Here is an 18,186-nt window from a genome sequence, read left to right on the forward strand (position 1 = left end):
AATACCTGTACCTCCCAGATCTATTCTGGAAATAATTAAATCTTTCTGTTCCAGGTATGGAGCATAGTAGCGCAGTAGGTTTCCTGCCAGCTGGAATGACTGCTGTCCCTTTTATGGCATACCAACACTTCAACATATTATATCTTTTCACACAGTGACAGTAAGAAGATTTTGTCGTGAAGTTTTTGGTTTGGGATTAAGACCGGCAATAACAGATTGTTCTTGCTAGTTTTAGCTATGTTATTCTTCAGTGTAGTTCATCTCAACCAATGACTTCAGAACATTAAAGGAAAATAGTGTAGTATGAAACAGCAGGAGCTCTGAGTTGTTCCTTTAAACTAATAAAACCCCACTGAAATCCACTGATATAAATCCACCATGGAGCGGACAACACCTAGCAAAATAATGCCTGGAACTGTGTTTATTTTAGGCTTACCACTTACCTATTTCAAAGATAATTTTTATATTTCAGTAAAATACAGGTTCATGAGAATATAGATGTACCTAGAAATGGACATGAACAATGAAAAGCCATCTGGCATGATGCCCAAAGTTGTACCTGAATAAAGTTGTAAGGTATTACCCACCCTCAGTCAACTGATCAGTGCTAGAACAGTATTTTTTTTAATTGAAAGGCTTAATTGGCAAGTCAAACATCCACATGTTGAGCAACACAGCTCAGAACACACTTCTCCTGGTGAATATAAAAAATAATGATTTTCCTTTTCAGTAAATAGTCTTTGAAGTCATACGCACTTGCTTTCTGTGGTGAGGATAAAGCATGATATTAGCATTAATGTGGGTCTTTAGTAGAGAATGTTCATGATAGGTTAGTGTTAAAATTAGGGTGATGACAAGGTTGTGTGCACCTGCTTTCTGTCCCATTTCATGTGTTTGCAGATTAACCCATTTATTTTTATTCCTGACACTTTTATTTTATCTCTGTAGATGTCCTGCCATTGGATCAATACATTCTTCTTTACCAAATAAGAGGTACATATCTAGGTGCATATTGAACAATTTCAGGCTGTTCATTTCAGCTGTGAAAGCAGGTATCTATAAGGAAAATGTGGTTGGCATCAATATTTGCATTCACAGCATCTGTCTTGTCAAACATCAGACTAGGTCATACAAAAACCAAGTTTTGGGAGCAAGTTCAGAGTATTGGTTCACAGATTAAGATTGGGTAAGATTGGTAAAATTTTACCAATCTGTGGGTAAGATTTTACAGTCTGTGTTACTGAAGAGATCAGAACAAACGTTTGGGATAGTACCTTCTCAATTTAAAACCTGACTCCTACTGGGTTGCTCATGGATAACTTTGCATGTATAACTAAACTTACCAAGAAAATTGACACTAAAATGGCACTAGTCTCTGGTTTTACCTGGCTTTGGTAGTCAACCTGGAAGGGAAGGAATTAACACGTCCATAATTTGGAAGCAGAAAGTCAGTCTCTTGTTCTGCAGTGTGCAGAGACCTCCTGCTGACAGCAGAAGAAGCAGCAAAAAATGCTCCCTCTCTTATTTTCTAGTTTGCTGTTCCCAGAAATCTCTCCCCAAATGTTTAATCTTGTCACTCACCCAGAATGTTTAATCTTTCTGTAACACAAGAATCATACTGGTATGTTTCTGGAAGTCATAACTAAAATATTTGCCTACGTATTTTTAGCAAAAAGCTGTGAGATAATGGAGCAATTAAGGCATCTTTCTATGGATCCAAGAGAGTATATCAGGGACTTAGTCTGCACTTGTGCTGAAGGCTACACCGATAAATACAGATGTGTGTGGTATTTAATAATCTAAAAAGGGAACTAAAAGGCAGCTTGAAAATTATGCTAGTTATATTGGCTGCTTGTGTGATGCTAACTATACCCAGAAGTATAGTCATACTCAGAGGGTATCTTTGCTTTCTTACTTAGTACATGGGCCTCTACTTTTAATTTCTCTATCTGCAGATACTGACCTTTTTCTGTTTCTCAGTATGAAAGGGACAAATGTAATTTGATATTCAAGAGCACTGGAGAAACGGGAATTTGAAGAGAGAGAATTTATTAAGCACTGAGAAGAGCTCCTACAGACTCTCCTATGTGACAGTCTGTTTCTGCATGAGAGGTTTTCTTAGGATTAGTCATAGCACAAGCAAAATTTTTATTATATTTTCCATATAAAAAGAAAAATGCCAAATAGTGTAATTCTCAGTATAAAGCCCAGCACTCTGGGTAGAATAAAAGTAAAGATAAGGCCACACAACAAATGCTTCTACTGAGATCATGTTAAAGTATACAAAGCAATTAAAAGCCTTACTAGACCAAATGATTTCTAATGTCAAGAGGAGCAAATTCAGACTGCAGTTGAAGAATGAAAGAAATGAGTCAAATGTGAAAAATGGGAGAACTCATTTGAGATATCTTACTGCTTCTTCAATGACAGACCCATTAATATAACATAAAATGAAGGCGGTGGGGCATTTACAGCTGTCTACATACAGGTGTCTAAATTAAGTGTTTTGAGTCAGGCCATGGAGGCATGCATCTCTCCACTGACTGCATATGACACATAGGGATCTTCATCTCTGAATCTTTTTGTCTGCTAAAGCAGCTGTTGTGAATATACACCCCCCCAAACCCCCCCTCCAGCTTCCACATATTCACAAATTCTGCTTTCTTTTGCTGTTATTTCACTTGTGTGTAATAGCATTGCCTAAATTTTTAGAAAATGTTTTAATAGCCTTGAAGGACAGATGATACAAAGATGCAATGGGCTATTATTTATTTAATTACAACAACTAACATGTGATGATTCAGGTTTCCTTAGTAATTCAGGTAGAGTAATACTGCTGAAGTTTACATAAAGTATAAGCTCTAAACTTCAACACTCGTCTTTCTGTCAGTGACAATAGACGTCCAGCTCAGATGGAAGGAAAGTTGTTGTATGCATCTGCTAATTAGGAAACTAAGAATTTGTTCACCTTATTATCCTTAGATTATGTTACATTAGTCAGATTCCTTTACATCACCAAACACCGAAAGGGCGAGCTGGCCTTAGCATTCAGTTTGATATTTCAGACTCTCACTTAGTCCCTGGAAGGGGAGCTGCAATATTTCCATGAGTTTACCAGAAAATTCAAGTGTTGATTTAGGTGTAAATGCATTAGAGTAGTTACTCTCAAAAGTATGAAAAATGCTTACCCTGGATTTGCCAAATTAATAAACCTGAAGAATTAAAAAGATTCAGTTTTCAACATTTCTGAAAAAAGATTATGTTAATTTCAACAAATACCTATGAAGGGTCAATTTTATTCAAGAGAAGCTGTACATTTCAGAAAGTTACACATAAAAAATATTCTTAGGCAAATTATATATTGATAGATATAAATATATAGATACATATGTATATACAAATGTCAAGGCAAAATCTGATAGCTGATACAGACACATCCAAGGGGAGATTTAGGGAATGAGTTTGGACAATGGGAGAAACCACAAAGCTGTTAGATTAAAGAAGCGAAATCGGCAGTGGGGAAGTGTGTTTTCCTCTGGACAGAAGACATGAGTCGTTGACATTTATATACGGTCTAGAATCAGATGAAAAAAAAAAAATGGCCTAGAGAGATGCCAGGACTTCTTGGGACTGGTCCATCTGAAAACAGGATAGAAACTCCCTTTGTTGTGGTATTTTGGTACCTTAGCTCCCAGAAGAAATAAGTTTAAGGAAGAAGAAGACATCCAAGAAGACCTATTTCACAATTTTCTTCTTGACTACACAGAGGACAAGTCCCCTGTAGGTCAAACAGCTGCCACTGGGGAGACTTCTGGGTGAGAAATTGCTGTGTTTACTCAGCCTGAAAATGGCCTGCCTCCTGTCTACCTCTAGCCCATTGTTCAATCAACCAGCTCAAAGACAGAAGAGAACTGGAGGATCTCTTCCCCTCTTTGTGCCAAGTTACATTTAAAGCTCACATAAAAATATGATGGGGATGCTTGTGTGATACAACCTACATGGCAGCAGAAATATGACATAGTCTTTCATGCTTTGGTAATCTGTCATTTAAGGGACTTAGATTTTAGTCTTTGCTAAAGTGAAGACAAAAATCGGTGTTTATTCATTCTCAGAAAGCCCATCAGATAATCAGATGATTGTTGTTATCCCTAGATAGAAAGTGGGGAAGCAATCAGAATTAGTGTGACTGAGCAGCTTAGAAACTGTTAATTAATTATGTTAAACTTCTGATATGAAGTTTCATAGCTGTACTGACCAGATAGAGTTTTGGAGGGTCTACAGTCCTCCAAAACTTCTAGTCCATATGTGCCCTCCAAATTGTTTGCACTACCAGTTCATCTCCATGGGTTTGAGCGACACTGACAGCATTAGCAAGGGATAGCTGCCAGCTCTAACCAGTACTCAGAGACTAGGCTGATTAGACACGCTGAGAGCTATTGACAGCAAACAGGCTTTGCCTAACTTCAGCAAACTGAGTAAACTGAGGTGAAGCCAGGCAGCTCAACATGAGCTTCCAGAGGAGTCAGGCTTAACCGACTAAATAATAGGAAAAGATTAATGTTTAGCCTTCTTTTACCAGTAAAGGCAATTCAGCTCATTCTCATGCAGCTGGAACCATTCCTCCTTATAGGGAATCAAAACAATATGTGCATGTTGAGTCTTAGATTAGCATAGATGACATGTTCTGGATTTTATTGACACAGGGAGAGTAACCAAGATAAAGATTTCCATACATCATAAGTGTAACAGAAAAAATTGTGTGTGCAGCCACTATACTTGAAAGGAAGACTAATATTTGAAACAACTTTCCTCTTCTGAAAATTAAATAATAAATATAGATTAAAATGGAATGCCCACATGGGGGAGTTATTGCAGAACAGTTAGGCGAGCTTCTCTGTTAAAGCAAGTACTCCTAGCCTTTGGGGAGAATGATTGAGCCAAAATTACAGTTGACGATGGTATGAAACAGAACAGTACTATTTTCTGTAAGGAAAGCACTGAGCACCTCTCATTTTTGTCTTCTTCATATGGCAGATTTGTCTATTTCATTATTTATTTTCCACATAGGTAAATAGTAGTGCCAAATATGCCACGTAGAATAAAAAATCTGAATGTCCAAAAAATGTCTGAATGTGCCTATGAAAATTATTTCACACTTATTGAAAAAGTAATCATACTTAAAAAATTATGTGCAGCCAGGTTTGGGTATCAGCCCCTGATTGAACAAGAATTTTGCAAAGAGCTTAGTACCATCTATCGTTGTTAAAGCTTCAGACAATGTAAACTGGAAGTGACATGTAGCTGAAAGGAACTTCACAGAATTTGCTATGAACACAATGGAGCTGGCTGTAGCTGTTCAAACAGCTCTCTTCATATCCAAGAGTCAGAAGCACGCATGCACTCATCTGCTAGGGCACTTCGAATGCCCCTGGCAAAATAGTGATGCAATAGATATTGTGTGTCCACAAAACAAAATCAAACACATGTCATCTTTGGTGGTTAATCTCAAACAGTAATAAAGGTACGCAGGAAGAAAATGGATAACAGAAAGTGATTTTAATTTTTAAAACTTCACTGTGGCAAGAAAAAGAAGTCTCATAACTGTGGAGAACTAGAAAAAAAGCAGGCTACAGAACAGTTCTTCCCCGGTAGATGCCAGTGAGATATAGAGAAATCCCTGGAGAACTGCATATTTTGGCATGAGCAACTTAACAAAAGAAGAATTTCAGGCACCCAGATCGTACATTTCTGGTATTATAAATCAAATTAATTTTAGCATTTATGTGATATTGTAGAGATGCATAAGATTTTTTGACCTTGCCAAGAGATAAGTTTATAGTTTAGTGTGATCTGAAAGAGAACAAGCAAATGAAGATCACTGTGAGACTGGAAAGGCATGTCAATGGGTAGAGGATGTGTTTGGAAGTGAAAGTGAAATTTTATTTTCAGTGTTTAGCATTAACATTTAATATTAAAACTTATGACAGTTATGAAACAAGCAAATGAGCACTTGTACTCCAAAGTGACACAACCACCCCTGACAGACAAATGGCAGACTTTCCTGATACTACTAATAGTGGCTATATGCTAAGTATAGCTTTGGTGTTGCTGAACAGCCAAAACAAATGTTTATAAGTCATAAAAAATTTGTGTTGCTACTAGATGTCAAGATTTATGATTTCATTCATTTGCTCATACGTATGAGGTCTTTGCACTTTGAAAAACTCATGAAGAAGTCAACTGCATTAATCTAATAAAATGTCAGCTGATTGCTCAGAAGATTTGCCTTAATCCTTTCCTGAATAGAAGTCAGGAATGTGTCTTCAGCAAGAAAAGAGGAGAAAGCTGTTAAATTATTTGATAGAATTACCCAGTGTATAAAGAGATTATTCATGCAATGCAACTTTTATATGAAGATGCTAAACCTTGTTTTGAAGCATTGATTACAAACCTTTCCAAATCATGTTTTTAGATAAGTTCAAGGAAAACTTATACCAATACAAGGCCTGACTGCAGAAACCATTTCACTGACATGTCAGCTATTTAGTGGTGTAACATTATCCAACCAGCCTCTGGGAACCCAGTGGAATCCAGGTATGTGCTTCTGATTCCACTGTTATGAGCAGCTTTGCCTTTCCCTCTGGATAGTCCAGAGCCCATCTCAGATTACTGATTGTCTCAGCAGAATACTCTATCATAAGGATCACTGAAAATCCCCAGATTATACAATTTTGATATGTCCCTATTCTGTGGCAAAAGTTCTAAAGGTTTTTCCTTTTACCATGACATCCAGATGATAGCCTGGTTAGACAGATCCTATGTCCACTCCATTTATATCACAGAAGTCACTGAAACAGAGATAAAGTCATAAATCAAGGGTCTATAATAGCATGTCCAGCCAAATGCTTAATGATGGCCTGATGCAAAGACAGTTAAAGTCCCTGGACAGACTCATATGTCTTTCCCAGGGCTTCAGTAGGACTACTTTTGTGTCCATATTTTTTCTTCTTAACATAGATGTGATCAAGCTTTCCTATTTTAATTATCAGTTAAAAGTAACAAAGCTGTAGATACTTTTTGCTGCTTTTAGGCCAGCTTCAAAAAGTCTGCCTCAGCTGTTTGTGGAAATTTCTATAGTTGTAGTTGAGGAATAGCATTAAAATTTAATTCATTTGGGAAAGGAAGAGGGAACAGTGTACGGTTGTTAATGAAGTGCTGGTATATCACTCATATTCATATTTCAGTGTAACTTGTATTTAGTTAAGCACAAAAATATCAAAGGAACCTAACCAGCATTATGTTTCCAAGAATGCTGTTTTCCTCTATGAGCTGTCACACTTCTCATCTAGAATCTATGTAAAACCAGAAATAAACTTTCTTTAAAAATAATTGAAAACAAGTTCTTTAATATGGAGTAAGTGAAGATTTTTCAAACTGAAGATCTATCCTGTGGCTACTGATTGAAGGGGAAGGATAGGACCCATAAGAATTATCAAGTTTAAAGAACATGACTGCGTGTCTTTGGCATACAGTGTCCTTTAATAGAGAGTAAGGAAACGCACTGGGGACCTTCCACATGTTTGTCCCCACCGAGAGGACTTCTAAAGATGTCTCCTTGAGTCTGCTGGTGGACACTTTGTGCTAGACACTGTTCTGAGTTATTGTCAGTACTGACCATGACTTCAGTTTGACTTGGCATCAAGCAAAATGATACTTAACTGGCAGTGAGCATAGGCCAATGCATTAGGGATTTTTCATAAGAAAAATAATAATAAATAAACCTCTTGTGATTGTTAATATTAGGTTTGCCAGCCGGAAACACTGTTGCAATAGCACTGCCAGTCTCCTGGAAATGCCTAGGAAAAACTTTTCTCTAGCAGAAAGTTAATTCCCTGCTTGTGTACTCCTCAGTAAGGTGCTGCAAAATCAGGCTTTGAAGCTTGTACTGCTCACTGTAGTCTCCATTGGCAATCAGTGGAAAGAAGTGAGCATCTCCAGAGGGTAGTTCATCTCTTTCTAAGACAGATTGTTAAGGCAAGTCATGTAAATCACTCCTTATTTTTCTCACTTAACTGCAAAGGAAGCCAGGGTGAGTAGCACCAATGTTTAAACTTTTTAAAACTTTAATTTATTCAGTTGGGTAAGATGAATCCCATATAAAGTACTGGAGACAAAAGTCATTAGTGCATTTGGGATGTATGAGGTAGTGGGACATATAAGGGTAATATGGCTGAATAGATTTCTGCAGGTTTAATTTCAGTCTCTAACACGATTAAAGAGACTCCTCTGGTCTCCAATGTGAGTGTAAGCAGACCAAAATGAAGAACAGCTTCGCCTTTGAAAAATCTTCCTCATATCAGCATTTGGGTTAATCACAGGATCACAGAATCCCAGGTTGGAAGGGACTTCTGGGATCATCTAGCCCAACTTTTCTAGGAAGAGCACAGTCTAAACAAGATGGCCCAGCACCCTGTCCAGCCGAATCTTGAAGGAGTCAACCACTTCACTGGGGAGATTATTCCAAATGTCATTGGTGGGCTGTCACATTTCCTTTCTTATCAGAAAGTGCCCGCAAGCCCTGTTCGTTTGCATATGTACAGATCAGTCCACAGGAATTGCTGATAACTTTCTTCCTCTTTTTTTTTTTGTGAAGATACGAAGTAGTGAGCAGCTATGCGCAGTTTCTTTTCTGGTATGCCTATCTAGGCTGAGAGGCTTTCCTCCTCCTATCCTGGCCCTTTCTTTGTTTAGGCAGTTTCTTTGTGTGGTTAATCTTCAACATGCTTCATCTGCTTTCCATTCTCCTGCCTGCAGCCTGAGGCAATCACCTCAAACCAGCTGGGATAAAGAAAACAAAGGTTCTTTTTTAACCAATGGAATAGCTTAATAATGATCACATTTCTTCTGAAATAAATGATTGTTTGTATAGTATTAACCCTTAGGCCATAAATTAAGGGTGGCTAGTGCAAAGAAGGACCCCGGGGGAAAAAAGCAAATGCTTTGTATTCTGTTTGGTAAACAACAGAATATCCAAATATTTATACATCACTTATTACATTGCTTTTAATCTTACTGAAAGGACCTTTAAAATGGACGGTAAGGCTCAGTTTAGTGAAACTATCACAAAGGATTAGCGGGCTAAGAAATGAACACAGCTCTTTCATGGCCACTGGGAGCAAATTTATCAAGAGCACTTAAATGCTGGTATACAATCCTGTTCCTAGACAAAGAAATTCCAGTGCAAGAGGGGCTGGAATAAACAAAAATAAAAAGGGTAGTTTTCTTTATCCTGAAGCATTTGTGAAGATTGGCCAATGGTGTCCAAACCCATTATTCAGTATAGCACCAGATTGCCAGAGACTAGATCAGCGTGTCTTGTAATCTGTGACAGGGAGAGGAGAGCTTGAAAACAAGCTGTTGAATTGTATAGTAAATGACATGTTCAAATAAGCAGCAATCAGATAATCTTTCTGACGCTTTCCACAATTAATGCCTTAATGTTAGTGCTTGATACATTCTAAAAGGTTTTTCTTCTCTTAACTCTTTCATGTTGAAAAATAAATCAATGCAGAGAAAGAGTTTATGTTACAATCTTCTCATAGTGTTTAAATCACCTTTAAATGATCCCGGCTTGAAGCTAGAAGAGGAAGGGGTTCAGCTGCGAACTTTTGAAATATGACTCTTGGAAGGAAACTAAACTTCAGAATCATAAGTTAGATTGATTTTCAGCATTCCGAGTCCTGTCATGTGGAAGCAATTTAATGGCCTAAATCTCAAAGGGGGCCAAAGGCAGATCACCAGTGGAGGTGGTAGGCAGTTAGATGCAATAAGGGAAAAATCTCATTGTGAAAGTTGAGTGTTCCATGTGATTTTCATTTACTGGCAGAAGTCCAGTGTAATAAAAGCTATGAAATGGTCTGCTTAGAGTTAAATGCCTGTAAGTGCATATTTCTAAAAAAACTTGTTTTATTACATTACATTTTAATCTGCACAATCTTGTCACTGGAATGACACCCTGCCCCTGCCCTCCCTAACATTTAATCCCGAGGACACTTTCTGAGGATTTGTAAGAGTGGAAGCAGAGCAGGAATCACAGCTGGAGGAAATCAGACTGCTCCCTGTGTAAGGGAAATGCATGAGGGATGGAGAGAGTGTGAAGGCAGTTTTCACTGTTGAGCAATTTTCATGATTTCTCAGGATAGGGTAGTCATAGCTTGATTTGTCCTTTGAGGTGTACAGGGAATTTAATTTTCATTCATGTGAGCAGGAGGGAGTGCTTCCAAAAAGATGGCCTTGTCATTCAGAAATGCATTGTGACCTCTACAAGAAATAGTCCCAGATTACATGATCCTTTGACCAGAGTATAATTATGAAATCACATTTTTTTATCTTTGCTGAGTAAGATGTTTCAGCTCTAGCAAACTGAACAGAACATTGGTTCATTGTCTTAAATTACACCTTAAAATGGAGCAGATTGTCAGAGATCAGCTCAATGGTTAGAGGTTGTTATTAGATGGATTCCCAAATTTGCTTCTCTTCCAGGAAACTGAAGCCACTACTGTCCAGGAAAATACCTAAACCACCACACAAGCTCTTTATTGCTGTGTTACTGCAACAGCTTCAGATGCAAATTTTGATGAAAGAATGCAGTTGGGAATGTATCGGAGTAACACCGGGCTTACGGCATCCTCTTGGAAGCAGCAGCCTGTTGCCAGGATCTGTCCCTGTCTTGACACTCATTATATCCAGGAACTCTCTGAAATGAGATTAACGAAGTTATTTGATGATACGATCACTAGTATGATCACTAATTAAATGTTACCTTATTGACAGTCAGAGGAAAACCTTAATAATGACTTAAGGCTTGGGAGAAAAGCACCATGACTTATAATACTGATGCTAAGGAACACAATCCATTTTGCTTACCAAAGAAAGGGTTAAGAAGTGATTTGATTTATCCAGAGAAGTGGCAGTTTCAGAAGTCTGGTTCTGTAAACCCTATGGTTTCTGTCTGATGCTATGAAGCTCCAGAATTATAAATATTTGCTGCTTGTAAAGTCCACTATTTGGTACTAAAATCAAGTCTTAGGAGCAAAGTGGAACTTAGCTGCCTGCCAGTCGGGTTGGAAACACCTTGAAAGAATGCGAAGCAGAAGCACAGAGAAACTAATTTTCTGTAAAATCTCTAAGAGGGTAGGATTTGAAAAAAAAATGGCATTTCGATGAGGATCTGAACAAAAAAAGACAACTTCTGGGAAAGCCTTTCAAAAGCAATGTGCCTAAAAAGTCAGAACATGGATTTACAAGAAACAAAAATTTGAAAGGTGTGAAAAGGGTAGATTACACAGTGAGATCAGCCAAGAATAAATTAAATTTATTGCAAAGGATACACCAATTTTAGCTTCATAGTGATTCAGAGGAGAAACTTGAAGCTACAGGAAAAATATCTGGGTGCTTCAGAGGTCCACAGTGAAAACACAATTAGAATTTAAGAGTGGTGAGGACCCTGAAGTGGGAATATAACATTCCATTATTTTCTTTGTCTGGGTTTCTGCATTGCTGCTATTGAAAAGTAAGGAGTGATCATGCATTTGAACCACTATAGAACACATGTGTCTCTTCAGGTTCAGTCTTATGTGACTGTGAAGGAAGGTGTACAGTGTGTACAAAGCCTCTATGTACTTAGGAAGTCTTCTAGAGGGAGTAAGGAGCTAGTAATTTTTTACGTTCATTCTGTCCCAAGAAAGTAGGTCTCATTGTGGTGAGATGGGAAAATAGTGAAGTGGCAACCGTGTGGCTGAGTGGAGTTCCCAGGTTTCAGGAACAGACTTGTCTTTGGCAGAGCCTTTAGTAGGTAATGGTACTGCAAAATTCAACTTAAAGCTTGGATTTGAAGCTAGACAAGCTCAGCCTAGAAGCAAAACACGACATTTTAAATAGAGGATAACTAAAAACATGAGGAGAGTTGTCATCTTTGCAATTATGGTTAGTAACAGTAACGTCTTTCTAAAAAAAATTGTTTGTTCTGTTCAAGTGATCGTTTCTTGCCTTTAAGTCTGTAACTTTAGAACTAAAGGGGCAAAAATGATAGTACTGTGATTGCTACTTGTTGATGTTCTGCTTACTACTAATGGAATGCACATGTTTTGACAAAATAGCAAGTAAATTTTGCTCTAAAAGCTACCTTTTCTTCTTATTTGATTAACTTGAGCATTTGGAACACCATAATAACGGTAGTACTGTGCTGCTTGTCACAGTTACTTGCTCTGCAGGAGCAAGTAATTTCTGGGATTAAAGTCTCAAGCAAACTCTGTAGGAAATGGGATATTGGCATTCACGTCCTTAAAGAATCTAATGGAGACGAATGGAAAAAAAAAATCCCAGTAAAATGTTTTTTCAAAAAGTGAGGAAATTATCACTTTCTGTTAAGAATTCATTCATCAAAATAGAGCTGGGTTGCTGATAGATACAAACTCATATGTCTTTACATGCTGATGGAGGATGACAGGCTCATGTTTTAAAGATTCAATAACAGTTAATTTTTCTAGAGTTTGAATGTGTGTTTACACACTTTTAAAACCATTGTTGAAAAATAACTAGCTTATAACAATTACCATCAAAACTACAAGATTGTCCTTTATACTTGGTTGCTTTTCCGATAAGCGAAGTATGGATATCTTGAATTATCTGGCACATTTTAACAAACTACAGAGATAAAATCTTTATGTTTTTACCACCAGGTGGAACTGCATGACTTAGTATATTAAGCAAGATGCTTACAGTAATCAAACTGCTTATCCCCTAAGCATCCCACATAACCACTTAGCTAGTGCTGGTCTCGGAAGGATATGGACAGTGAGTCCCTTGTGGGTACAGAAAGCAACCACATGTTGAAAAAAGTAGAGATGGGCTTGCTATTCTCTCATGTTTGTCTTAATTTCAGGCAACCTCGAACTAAATTTCCCCATCATCAAGAGAAAAAATGTACATCCAAGCCAAGAGTTTTGTAATGTTGTAATATGCATAACTTGATGTCATTTTGGAGCCCTGTCACTCTTTGCAAATCTGAGTCTTGGTCACAGATGGCTGAACCCCTGGGTCTGAGGTTACAATGCTGGGGAAGTTAACACTGGAAAATGAACTGCTTGGGGATTTTAAAGCCCTCTACATTAAGTGGGCAAGTTCCATTTCCCTCAAGCTGTAAACAGTCTTTGAGCAAAACGACATGTTCCAGCATGCAGTTTTCAAAGCAAAACCCTGACCCGACTGAAGTCCATGGGAGGCCTGCCATGAAGGTCACTGCAGATGAAGCTGGGAGCCCTCATTAAAGAAGAAGGGCTTGAATCCTGCTGTCCCCACGCAAATTTTCTCTCTTCCTTGCTCTGAAAAAAATCCACTTAACACTGATGACTTACCCAGCTTGCAAATCTGTAAGTAAGAAGCAGATATTTGCTCATGATTAAAAAAGTTAGTGCACTCTGTGCTTGTTTGTGTGTAGGTCTCTGTGCCTGTTTGATCTGAGAAACTGAGGTAGCAGTTGAACAGACACTCAAGTCATGGATCAGGACTCCCACAGCCATAGTGAGGCATGACCCAGAGTGTCGCCTTTTCTCCAGATCATGAGCTGCTGGCACATGCTGACCTACTTCTGAACAGAAGCTGCTTAAAAACACAATGACAGAGAAACACAGTATTAAATGCCAAAGTGTCTAGAGCAGTAGTTTTCAGGCTGTGGACTGCAAAACCATGGGGGACCCATGTCTGCTTTTAAGGAGTCAGCGAAAAGTGACAACAGAAAGCATATTTGCAAACGCTTTACAACAATCAATGTATGGGAAATGGGTCCCTCTTCCTACTGGGAATGTTTCTGGGGTTCATATATTGGAAGGATCTTTAAAACTACTGAACTAGAAGACAAAAGAAAGAGCTAAGGCAAGAAAGCAAAGACTAATAATGTATTTCAGAAATAATAGAAGCATGACACTTACTTCTCAGGCTGTGTGTTAACCTAGTACAGAGAACAAAAAAAATCTGAGTCTCTTTGCATTTGGCAGGACAGCCAAAATGTCTTCAAAGCTATGTCCCTGTGTCATAGCAGAAGTTGTTCTTTTCTAGATTGATAGGGTTATTATTATGGTGTTTTCTGGGTCCTTCTAAAGAAAACAGCCCAGCAAATGTTTTGGCTTATTTCACATATTATCACAACTGTATTTATATGCATGGTAGCATTGCAAGTAATTATGTTTGGTTCTTTCTTTCCACATGAATATACACAGATCTTCCAGAAAGAGTGCCCTGGTTTTATGCAAGAGTGTAATTTCTCTGTAGGGAACGGGGCTTGTTTCTCCCGTCTGACCTACCTGTTTCATTGCCATCCTTCTTACACAGCAGACTGTAGCAATTACTGAGCCTTGAGGCAAGTCTCTCCAGTACAGGCCAAACACTGCAATTTATCTGATGCCTTGGTCTCCTTTGCAACATATATTTTGGTGATACTGATCTCTTTTTTTATGGTTCATCTTAAAATAAATATGCAGGATATTTCCAAAGTCTTGTCTGCCCAGAATTTACAGGATTTCTAGTTGCCTTGTGAATAACCTGCTCCTTGGTGTGACTTACAGGACCTTCTTTTCCTAGGTACATGCAGAGAAAAGTAACCTGCGTGTAACATGGGCCACTTCCAGCTGTGTTTCTTACCAATCAATCCACATTTCCTTTCATGGTCAGAGACATGCAGAGTCTGTTTCCTAAACAGATGCTGTGAAATTTGGGGAAGGACCACGTGTTTTGACCAGGGCACTGTTATTTTCTGGTGCAAAGGCAATTTTTGTGTTGACAATAATGCAAATAAAGTTCAGTGGGTGTAGAAGGTGTATTTTCACAGAGGCCAGATGACTCTGGACTGCCTCATGCTTGTATTACTTTCTAGTGGTAGGAATGGAGCAAGTACAGTGCATCCTGCTGGCACCAGTGGCACTCCTACTGATAAGGGAAACCCATGAACTCTGTGTGAAGGTCAGTGAAGAACCCTCCACTCAGATGAGCATCACATTTTAAAGTGCTGAGGTGGTGATAACAAGTGACGGGTTTATAGATAGGACAGATCCAGGACAATTCCGTTTATGAGCAACCTTAGGGTCTTATCATGTGGACCTTCTGAGATGGGTAACATATATACTAGCATAATTGTACCGTATATTTGTACAGCATTAAACATAACAATAACAACTCTGCAATGTAAGCACTGACTGATAGTTTTTCAATGTTCAATATTTGTTTTAAACGGCCTGTTGTTTGTTCAGACAGATCAAAACCTCAGAGCTAAACCCTTTGGCCTCAGATCCAAGACAGATGGGAGTAAGGAGAATCAAGGATGGTTTCATGTCATTATTTTATTCCAATCTGGCTTCTTCCAGGCATGCAGCTTAGCTCTAATTTAGCATTCCCTCCCATTTGGGATCAAGACCTGATGTAGACAGCTCAGCAACATTTTTGACATCAAGAAAAATTGAATATATGTAATTCTTTCTTCAAAAATTCAGTGAAATACTCATGTATTCCCATTTTTATGAGACATAATGATTGACAGTATTCATGATCTATAGAAGAATGAAATTATCATTAGAAAAGTAAAAATGAAAATGACATTTCATTCTTTTTGGTTCCTTTGAGTGTGTCCCTTTGGTCTTGTCTCTTTACTTCAGGGTTATAAGCAAGGTTTTAGAGACAATAGTACTAGGAAAAAGTGAGTTGATATTTCATCCAAGGCTGAAATACCACCAGTTTGTTTAAGGTCCTTGATTGCCAGCCAAGTGCCTGACTTTCAGAATAGGAAGGTGCCTGATTATTAAACAGTAGGCTGAAACCTTGAACACTGCCTTTCTTCCCAAGTCGTCCATTTGCTATAGATATAACCACTGAGACACAATACATATGGAGCTCAACATTGCTTTTTGAAAATTCATTTCTATAAAAACAATTATTTTGGCTCTAGATGTGTCTAAGTTTGCTCAGCCACAGAAGAGGAAGGCCAAGGAGGAAACTATTTGTTGCTTTCCACTGCCTAAATGGGGTACAGAGAAGATGGACCTAGGCTCTTTTTGGAGGTATACAGCAGAAGCTCAAAAGGCAACAAACACAAGGTTCAGCAAGGGAAATTGCTGTTGGATACACACACACACACACACACACACATATATAAAGTCTTCATGATGAGAGCATTCAAAGACTGTAACAGGTTTGCCAGAGAGATTGTGGCATTTCTGATCCTTTGATCTGGACAAGGATGAAGCCCATCCCATCTGGACAAAGTCCTGAGAAACCTGATTTAACTTTGAAGTTGGCCCTCTTTTGAAAAAAAGGATTGGAGTTAGACCTCTGGAGGTCCTTTCCAACATAAATTAATCTATGATTCTACGAGGACATATTTTGTCTTGTTATATATGACATTTTTTTAGTCAACCGATCCAAGGATTTTTTCCTTGATGATATTAAAGAGACATGAAAACTACTTACTACCTAGCTTCATCTTTTTGGTCCTTTAATTACAAAGAACTGAAAGAAACTGAAAGTGCTTTTCTTCTTTTTAAAACTATCAAGTTTATGCTGAGTCATAACACTACCTACAAACGTCCAGAAAGTGGAGATTCTAAACAAAGAACAGAACAAAATATAAATTTGTAAAGCAACCTGCACTGAAAGCAAAGTATTTGTATGTAGAAAAAATCCACTTCAGAGTAAATTCTTGTCAAGGGCAATGTGTTTCTTGACCTCTTAAGTAACTAAAATGGGAAAGACAAATGACATTGTCATGGGTTCTTGGGTTCTTGTCCTCACGGATCACTCTCTGTATCCTTGGGAAGATGAATGAATTGGGAGTGAGCCTGTACTCATGCGTCCTTTGCAATGGTGCATTAGATGTGTAATTTAGAGATTTTTCCTAAATGTTGGTAGCTTAGGTACTAGCTCCAAAATGGCTGTGATTATCAGTCATTCCTCAAAAGGTGAAACTGAGGCCAAGTCTTGGGACTATTCACATGAGTAAGGGTAATTGATTACCTCTTATTTATATTAAAGATAGCATGAAGAAGATGTCTCAGGCCCAGGGTAGTCAGCTGGAGGCCTCTGAAGTTGTAACCCGTGGGGACAGGGTGTTTTTCCTGTGAGACATTTTGAAAGAACAGCTTGGTACACATGAGCTCTGCACATTTAAAGCAATGTGAGAAGGCCTGAAAAAAGACATTCAAAACACTGGGATTATAAAAATCCCACTTAAATCCAAAGAATGAACATAGAAAGACCTATACATCTGAATAAAGGGCACTAACAAGCTCTTCCTCCCAGGCAACTGCAGCACTGCCCTCAACATTTCTCTGACTGTCAGCTTTCCTCTTGGGAATTCCAGTTTTCAAGATCCAGCCTCTGAATGCACTCAAATTGTGCTGCATGTTTGTTTCAACACATCAATGAAGCTTTAAACCTGCACTTCACAGAGGAGGCTGTTCCTGTTTTGTGTCTTGTGCAGGGCTGCAGCAGGGTGCCCAAATGCATGTATTTGTGCACTTAAGTGCACATTTGATGAGCCCAAAGGCAAAAAAAAAATAATTCATTAAGGCACTGCTAAGTCTAAATCAAACTCAGGCTCTCCAGTACTAGTTTTTAACACGAATTTTCAACAGATGTTGGGCAGTGAAAACCTTTTCTCCTGTGTAGAAAGTGGTTCTTGGCTGATGAAAAAGCCGTTTAACCTAGGAAAAAGGGCTATACCTGAAACCCACTCTTACCAAGAGGAGTTTTAAACATGGATATAAAAAAAAATATGATCATTAAAGTGAATTCTTGTAAGATACAGAAATGTTTTCTAATGAAGTAGGGATAGGCTGTCTGAAAGAGAAAAATGAAATATGTTTTTCAATCATAATTTTGATTGTTCCTGGTTTAGTTTGTGACTTCTTTAAGCTTTACAGACTCAGACTTTGAGGAGAGGGAAATTTGCCTGAATGCTGCCTTTGTATCCAGTATCACCCTGATGAGTTTATTCATACTTTATCTTTGTGACACCTGGGGTGGAATTAAAATTATAGTGAGCCAAATGAGGAAAGAAACAGCAAGGGAAGATCTATCAAACCTGGCAATATTTTGCACACTTGGCAGCCAGTCTAACCAGTTCAGAAAGTCACATGGCCA

At 38.3% G+C, this 18,186-nt stretch overlaps 1 long non-coding RNA gene across 2 annotated transcripts in view; it reads left to right on the forward strand.

Annotated features, from left to right (window-relative positions):
* Positions 1-15,507, forward strand: part of LOC135310530 (uncharacterized) — a 29,913-nt gene extending 14,406 nt beyond the window's left edge. Inside the window, exons 4-5 of one of the 2 annotated variants that reach the window (XR_010370627.1) lie at positions 6,473-6,594; positions 10,543-15,507. This is a non-coding gene — a long non-coding RNA (uncharacterized LOC135310530). Of the gene's footprint in view, positions 1-54; positions 6,142-6,472; positions 6,595-10,542 lie in introns of those variants that run through there. The other variant, XR_010370628.1, reaches the window with a different exon arrangement.
* Positions 15,508-18,186: the final 2,679 nt, after the last annotated feature.

This window comes from Phalacrocorax carbo, chromosome Z (genome assembly GCF_963921805.1).
Source record: "Phalacrocorax carbo chromosome Z, bPhaCar2.1, whole genome shotgun sequence".
In the NCBI taxonomy this organism is placed as follows: Eukaryota; Metazoa; Chordata; class Aves; order Suliformes; family Phalacrocoracidae; genus Phalacrocorax; species Phalacrocorax carbo.